The sequence below is a fragment of the Drosophila sechellia genome, unplaced genomic scaffold, assembly GCF_004382195.2.
Source record: "Drosophila sechellia strain sech25 unplaced genomic scaffold, ASM438219v1 U_273, whole genome shotgun sequence".
NCBI classification, from domain to species: Eukaryota; Metazoa; Arthropoda; class Insecta; order Diptera; family Drosophilidae; genus Drosophila; species Drosophila sechellia.
The window spans coordinates 29,856-39,030 of record NW_022611216.1 but is presented as its reverse complement, the minus strand read 5'-3'; the positions used below and the strand labels follow the sequence as shown (position 1 = coordinate 39,030).

General features: G+C 36.6%; 2 non-coding genes and 1 pseudogene across 2 annotated transcripts; all 3 read right to left on the bottom strand.

Moving 5' to 3' along the window:
• Positions 1-1,372: 1,372 nt before the first annotated feature.
• LOC116803029 lies at positions 1,373-5,711 on the bottom strand (annotated as a pseudogene).
• A 394-nt stretch (positions 5,712-6,105) lies between these two features.
• On the bottom strand, positions 6,106-6,284 carry LOC116803030. The gene has a single exon (XR_004363322.1). It is a non-coding gene; the product is annotated as a 5.8S ribosomal RNA (ribosomal RNA).
• A 687-nt stretch (positions 6,285-6,971) lies between these two features.
• LOC116803032 lies at positions 6,972-8,967 on the bottom strand. Its single transcript, XR_004363324.1, has one exon. It is a non-coding gene; the product is annotated as a small subunit ribosomal RNA (ribosomal RNA).
• Positions 8,968-9,175: the final 208 nt, after the last annotated feature.

Below are 9,175 nucleotides of genomic sequence, written 5' to 3'. Positions count from 1 at the left end.
ATTAGAGTCTGTATATTAATTATATGATAGGGACAATATCATATGCGTACTAAATTGATGACGAGGTGTTTGGCAACTTGATACAATTCTTTAAAGTCTTTATATCAAAATTATATAATAAGGAAATATCATATGCGTCACTAAATTGATGACGAGGTGTTTGGCAACTTGACACAATCCATTAAAGTCTTTATATTAATTATATGATAGGGACAATATCATATGCGTCACTAAATTGATGACGAGGTGTTTGGCAACTTGATACAATTCTTTAAAGTCTATATATCAAAAATTATATGATAGGGACAATATCATATGCGTCACTAAATTGATGACGAGGTGTTTGGCAACTTGACACAATTCATTAAAGTCTGTATATTAATTATATGATAGGGACAATATCATATGCGTCACTAAATTGATGACGAGGTGTTTGGCAACTTGATACAATTCTTTAAAGTCTTTATATCAAAAATTATATGATAAGGACAATATCATATGCGTCACTAAATTGATGACGAGGTGTTTGGCAACTTGACACAATCCATTAAAGTCTTTATATTAATTATATGATAGGGACAATATCATATGCGTCACTAAATTGATGACGAGGTGTTTGGCAACTTGATACAATTCTTTAAAGTCTTTATATCAAAAATTATATGATAAGGACAATATCATATGCGTCACTAAATTGATGACGAGGTGTTTGGCAACTTGACACAATTCATTAAAGTCTTTATATTAATTATATGATAGGGACAATATCATATGCGTCACTAAATTGATGACGAGGTGTTTGGCAACTTGACACAATCCATTAAAGTCTTTATATTAATTATATGATAGGGACAATATCATATGCGTCACTAAATTGATGACGAGGTGTTTGGCAACTTGATTCAATTCTTTAAAGTCTTTATATCAAAAATTATATGATAAGGACAATATCATATGCGTCACTAAATTGATGACGAGGTGTTTGGCAACTTGACACAATTCATTAAAGTCTGTATATTAATTATATGATAGGGACAATATCATATGCGTCACTAAATTGATGACGAGGTGTTTGGCAACTTGATACAATTCTTTAAAGTCTTTATATCAAAATTATATGATAGGGACAATATCATATGCGTCACTAAATTGATGACGAGGTGTTTGGCAACTTGACACAATTCATTAAAGTCTTTATATTAATTATATGATAGGGACAATATCATATGCGTCACTAAATTGATGACGAGGTGTTTGGCAACTTGACACAATCCATTAAAGTCTTTATATTAATTATATGATAGGGACAATATCATATGCGTCACTAAATTGATGACGAGGTGTTTGGCTACAGGAAAAAATCATTTATTTATCGAATCATCAAGCAAAGGATAAGCTTCAGTGGATCGCAGTATGGCAGCTGCTCAACCACTTACAACACCTTGCCTGTTACAAAAGTCGTTTACAATTGATTCTAGGCTTTGTCATTGTATTAAATAATGCTTTTATATGTAACTAGCGCGGCATCAGGTGATCGAAGATCCTCCTAATTTACTATGTTACAAATTACATTGGCATCACATCCATTGTCGTTTATAAAATAAATTATAAACTTTAAATGGTTTAGAAGCCATACAATGCAAATTGCCCCTTATTTATCATTGCAGTCCAGCACGGATACGACCTTAGAGGCGTTCAGGCATAATCCAACGGACGTAGCGTCATACCACTGTTCGCTCGAACAAGTATTGTGCCATTGGTCCGTACCTGCGGTTCCTCTCGTACTACGCAGGAATGCTGTCGCAACAACGTTTTGTCATTAGTAGGGTAAAACTAACCTGTCTCACGACGGTCTAAACCCAGCTCACGTTCCCTTGCATGGGTGAACAATCCAACGCTTGGTGAATTTTGCTTCACAATGATAGGAAGAGCCGACATCGAAGGATCAAAAAGCGACGTCGCTATGAACGCTTGGCCGCCACAAGCCAGTTATCCCTATGGTAACTTTTCTGACACCTCTTGTTAAAAACTCTTTAAACCAAAAGGATCGATAGGCCGAGCTTTTGCTGTCCCTGTGTGTACTGAACACCGAGATCAAGTCAGCATTTGCCCTTTTGCTCTATGTGTGGTTTCTGTCCGCACTGAGCTGGCCTTGGGACACCTCCGTTATTATTTGAGAGATGTACCGCCCCAGTCAAACTCCCTACCTGGCAATGTCCTTGAATTGGATCATACCTGAGTAATTGGAGTTATACCAAATTTTCAAATCAAAAATACATAAATGCATCGTTTTATTAAAGAATTTGTTTGCGATTATATAACAAACTCGTGATACTTTGATCAAGAAGCTTGCATCAAAACCCAATACCATAAGATATAATAAATATATCCGTATAATGGCTAGGAAATGATACACGTTCCATTTAATCAAGTAAGTAAGGAAACAATAAGAGTAGTGGTATTTCATTGACGATACCAAACCGAGGTCTAATATCTCCCACTTATTCTACACCTCTTATGTCTCCTTACACTGCCAGATTAGAGTCAAGCTCAAAAGGGTCTTCTTTCCCCGCTAATTATTCCAAGCCCGTTCCCTTGGCTGTGGTTTCGCTAGATAGTAGATAGGGACAGTAGGAATCTCGTTAATCCATTCATGCGCGTCACTAATTAGATGACGAGGCATTTGGCTATTTTTTTTTTTTTTTTTTTTTTTGATCGCGGAGGTATGGAAATCTATCGAAAGATACTAGGTCTGTCAACACTTCAGTTTCCTAGCATGCACGATTCATTGCTCTATCTGAACCGAAGTTCCGCAACGCCTACGTACTAAAACCATCCTCATAGCCAATTTATATATTACCATTATTTGCGATGTTTATGCCTTTATTGATGTTATGCCAAGACAGCAAGCAAATGTTTTGAACCAAACGTTTTAGCTAAGTCCAATCTCGGGAAAACCCGCTCAGGTACATGAACTGTTTAAAACAACCGAGACTGCCTCTCATAACCTGGACGCTAATGATATGACTATCATATTTGCTGAGGAGACCCTTCGCTATCAATCAAACCTTAAGAGAGTCATAGTTACTCCCGCCGTTGACCCGCGCTTACTTGAATTTCTTCACTTTGACATTCAGAGCACTGGGCAGAAATCACATTGTGTCAACACCCGCTAGGGCCATCACAATGCTTTGTTTTAATTAGACAGTCGGATTCCCCAAGTCCGTGCCAGTTCTGAATTGATTGTTAATTGATAATCGTTATAATTGATAAGAACTAATTGGTTTAACCCAAATAGTATTCTTAAAAATTTTAGCAAGAAAGTTCCACAATTGGCTACGTAACTAAACTATCCGGGGAACAAGTAACTAACATAAATGCTAGAAACTCTATTTACCCAGAACGAGCACATAAACCATGTTATTGTTTCCCAATCAAGCCCGACTATCTCAATCTTCAGAGCCAATCCTTATCCCGAAGTTACGGATCTAATTTGCCGACTTCCCTTACCTACATTATTCTATCGACTAGAGACTCTTCACCTTGGAGACCAGCTGCGGATATTGGTACGGCCTGTTGAGAAGTTTGCGTGTCCCCACCATAAATTTTCAAGGTCCGAGGAGAAAATATCGACACAACAGTATATGTCATGCTCTTCTAGCCCATCTACCATATCTCTCTGCGAAAGACTTCCATGGTAGTACGGCTATAAAACAGAAAAGAAAACTCTTCCGATATCTCTCGACGGCTTCTTTATGGTCGTTCCTGTTGCCAGGATGAGCACGAGGCCCATATTTAATAACAAACGGATACTCAACAGGTTACGGAATTGGAACCGTATTCCCTTTCGTTCAAAATTATTCAAGTGTATTATATTCGCTTTGTTTATATAGTTAGGCATTTTTGTTTTACTTGAAAATTTTCGGCTTTCGCCTTGAACTTAGGACCGACTAACTCGTGATCAACCACTGTTCACACGAAACCCTTCTCCACTTCAGTCCTCCAAGGTCTCATTCGATTATTTGCTACTACCACCAAGATCTGTACCAATGGCAGCTCCATGCAGGCTTACGCCAAACACTTCTACGCATACCATTGTACCTTCCTACTCACTAAAGTTTCAAAATTTATATCACAAGTAATATAAATCATCTACTTTAGCGGTAATGTATAGGTATACAACTTAAGCGCCATCCATTTTAAGGGCTAGTTGCTTCGGCAGGTGAGTTGTTACACACTCCTTAGCGGATTTCGACTTCCATGATCACCGTCCTGCTGTTTTAAGCAACCAACGCCTTTCATGGTATCTGCATGAGTTGTTAATTTGGGCACCGTAACATTACGTTTGGTTCATCCCACAGCGCCAGTTCTGCTTACCAAAAGTGGCCCACTGGGCACATTATATCATAACCTTGAACTTCATATCAAGAAAGTTAAGGTTCTTACCCATTTAAAGTTTGAGAATAGGTTAAGATCGTTTCGACCCTAAGGCCTCTAATCATTCGCTTTACCAGATAAGATTATTTTATATAATATTAAAATGCACCAGCTATCCTGAGGGAAACTTCGGAAGGAACCAGCTACTAGATGGTTCGATTGGTCTTTCGCCCCTATACTCAATTCTGACAATCGATTTGCACGTCAGAACTGTTTCGGTCTTCCATCAGGGTTTCCCCTGACTTCAACCTGATCAAGTATAGTTCACCATCTTTCGGGTCACAGCATATATGCTCAAGGTACGTTCCAGTTAGAGGCATAAATAATATAAATATACATTATACATAACTATATAGAACGCCCCGGGATTGTGTTAATTAGCTATAAATAGCTAAAAAACTAATCCCATTATTAGTCAAGTTAATTACGCTATTAGGTTTACATCCCAATAACTTGCACATATGTTAGACTCCTTGGTCCGTGTTTCAAGACGGGTCCCGAAGGTATCCTGAATCTTTCGCATTGTTAATCATACAAGAGCATATAATAAACACAAAAATCAATGATAATTATGCCATTATATAATTCCGAAAAATTAACGCTCTGTAATAATATAAATCTATCAGCACTTTATCAAATTAATAACATTTATTCTGTGTTAAAATGCAAGCAATTTAATTGGAATAAACTATAAGTTATATTTTATGATAAATTTGGGATATGCTAATAGATTACAATGTCCTTATATGGAAAAAATGCACATTATTCTTAATAATATTATTTAAATATTACAATTTTAATGATGAATTTTCCATAACGGATATTCAGGTTCATCGGGCTTAACCTCTAAGCAGTTTCACGTACTGTTTAACTCTCTATTCAGAGTTCTTTTCAACTTTCCCTCACGGTACTTGTTTACTATCGGTCTCATGGTTATATTTAGTTTTAGATGGAGTTTACCACCCACTTAGTGCTGCACTATCAAGCAACACGACTCTTTGGAAACATCATCTAGCAATCATTAACGTTATACGGGCCTGGCACCCTCTATGGGTAAATGGCCTCATTTAAGAAGGACTTAAATCATTAATTTCTCATACTAGAATATTGACGCTCCATACACTGCATCTCACATTTGCCATATAGACAAAGTGACTTAGTGCTGAACTGTTTTCTTTTCGCTCGCCGCTACTAAGAAAATCCTTGTTAGTTTCTTTTCCTCCCCTAATTAATATGCTTAAATTCAGGGGGTAGTCCCATATGAGTTGAGGTTGTATATATAACTATATTTTGCCATAAATTCTTTATATATAAATGATAAAACAATCAATTAAATTCGTTATAAATAGTTCCAATAGTTCTTGTAAGCAAAGTCATTTTTATCCATTTAACGAACCAACGAAGAATAATAACAAAACCAAGATTTTTCTTTTTCCGAATCATTAATAAGAGACAATTCTAGATGAAAAATATTTCAATTTTTTATGCTAGACATTTCTCAGTATTATTTGATTGAAAAAGAAAATATTTCTCTTCGTTTTTCACATTCAAATGTGAGATAATGTTTTTCATTTCTTTTTTAATATTATGAATAAAATCATTATTTAATCCAATAATATACCATATGCTTATAAAAAATTTATAAACAACTTAATTAGCATAGTCTTACAACCCTCAACCATATGTAGTCCAAGCAGCACTATAAAATTAATTAAAGTACATAACAGCATGGACTGCGATATGCGTTCAAAATGTCGATGTTCATGTGTCCTGCAGTTCACACGATGACGCACAGTTTGCTGCGTTCTTCATCGACCCATGAGCCGAGTGATCCACCGCTTAGAGTTTTATAATTCAATTTTATATAATGTCAATATTGTTTTTATTGAAAGAAATTAAAAATACACCATTTTACTGGCATATATCAATTCCTTCAATAAATTTATTTTTATACCTAAAATAAATGTTGCGAAATGTCTTAGTTTCATATAAGCATTATGTATCATAATAATCTGGTTATGGTTTGCTATTTTGGGTGACACATACTGCAAAATTTATATAAAACATTAACCTGATGGATGACAGGTACAAACATTGTATATTTTAGGTTGTTGCATTAGCCAACGTATGCTCATAACATAGATGAACAATACATATTCGCAACGCGTGTATATTATGGTCCATATACACACACACTTATTTTGATTACCACACATTCAAAATTATTTTTATTTTAATTCGACTTCTACTTTCGAATTTAGTTTAGTTTCTTCGATTTCCATTTTCGAGAATTTGTTTTTATAGGAAACGCCGTTGTTGTAGTAAGTACTGCCACAAATACGCACAGCAACATTAATAATGTTAAAGTCTTTTTATGAGGTTGCCAAGCCCCACATATAAAATAAAAGCCATCTTCATTTTATTTTGACTTTAACTTTTGATTCCGTGGAATCATTTTGTAATATTTTTATTTTGGTAAATTGTATTTATTTGTATTATAACAAATATTTATTAACGATAAGGATATTATACAATAATGATCCTTCCGCAGGTTCACCTACGGAAACCTTGTTACGACTTTTACTTCCTCTAAATAATCAAGTTCGGTCAACTTTTGCGAAACAACCGTAACACGCAAGGCGTCACAGTGATCACGTCCGGAGACCTCACTAAATAATTCAATCGGTAGTAGCGACGGGCGGTGTGTACAAAGGGCAGGGACGTAATCAATGCGAGTTAATGACTCACACTTACTGGGAATTCCAAGTTCATGTGAACAGTTTCAGTTCACAATCCCAAGCATGAAAGTGGTTCAGCGGTTTACCCGGACCTCTCGGTCTAGGAAATACACGTTGATACTTTCATTGTAGCGCGCGTGCAGCCCAGGACATCTAAGGGCATCACAGACCTGTTATTGCTCAATCTCATTATTGCTAGACGCAATTTGTCCATTTAAGAAGCTAGTGTCCTTATAATGGGACAAACCAACAGGTACGGCTCCACTTACATAAACACATTCAAACACAATAAACATTTTACTGCCACCATGAATGAAGGCTAACATAAGCTTCAGCACCATAATCCTGAAGATATCTATTTAATATATTTGAGTCTCGTTCGTTATCGGAATTAACCAGACAAATCACTCCACGAACTAAGAACGGCCATGCACCACCACCCATAGATTCGAGAAAGAGCTATCAATCTGTCTTACACACTTATGTTCGGACCTGGTAAGTTTTCCCGTGTTGAGTCAAATTAAGCCGCAGGCTCCACTCCTGGTGGTGCCCTTCCGTCAATTCCTTTAAGTTTCAGCTTTGCAACCATACTTCCCCCGGAGCCCAAAAGCTTTGGTTTCCCGGGAAGCGACTGAGAGAGCCATAAAAGTAGCTACACCCAATTGCTAGCTGGCATCGTTTATGGTTAGAACTAGGGCGGTATCTGATCGCCTTCGAACCTCTAACTTTCGTTCTTGATTAATGAAAACATCTTTGGCAAATGCTTTCGCTTAAGTTAGTCTTACGACGGTCCAAGAATTTCACCTCTCGCGTCGTAATACTAATGCCCCCAAACTGCTTCTATTAATCATTACCTCTTGATCTGAAAACCAATGAAAGCAGAACAGAGGTCTTATTTCATTATCCCATGCACAGAATATTCAGGCATTTGAAGCCTGCTTTAAGCACTCTAATTTGTTCAAAGTAATAGTACCGGCCCACAATAACACTCGTTTAAGAGCACTAGTGCAGGTTTTTAAATAGGAGGAACATATGAAAAAATACAAGTATTTAATCACATATAAGAACTCCACCGGTAATACGCTTACATACATAAAGGTATAGTACTAACCACAATTGTAAGTTGTACTACCCGTATGAAGCACAAGTTCAACTACGAACGTTTTAACCGCAACAACTTTAATATACGCTATTGGAGCTGGAATTACCGCGGCTGCTGGCACCAGACTTGCCCTCCAATTGGTCCTTGTTAAAGGATTTAAAGTGTACTCATTCCAATTACAGGGCCTCGGATATGAGTCCTGTATTGTTATTTTTCGTCACTACCTCCCCGAGCTGGGAGTGGGTAATTTACGCGCCTGCTGCCTTCCTTAGATGTGGTAGCCGTTTCTCAGGCTCCCTCTCCGGAATCGAACCCTGATTCCCCGTTACCCGTTGCAACCATGGTAGTCCTAGATACTACCATCAAAAGTTGATAGGGCAGACATTTGAAAGATCTGTCGTCGGTACAAGACCATACGATCTGCATGTTATCTAGAGTTCAACCAATATAACGATCTTGCGATCGCTTGGTTTTAGCCTAATAAAAGCACATGTCCCATAAGGTTCATGTTTTAATTGCATGTATTAGCTCTAGAATTACCACAGTTATCCAAGTAACTGTTAACGATCTAAGGAACCATAACTGATATAATGAGCCTTTTGCGGTTTCACTTTTAATTCGTGTGTACTTAGACATGCATGGCTTAATCTTTGAGACAAGCATATAACTACTGGCAGGATCAACCAGAATAATGTTTTTCCTTCATATTCCATTCATATTTTTTGAATCGAAATAAGCAATATAATAGATATATAGATTTTTCACTTTATATAATTCCATGATTTTTATTATATTGAATAAAATTCAATATTTCGCCTTTGGGTAAAATTTTAAATATATAAATATAAGTAAAAAATCTATTCGATTACGGCCATTTTTATATAGCATTCGTAATCCA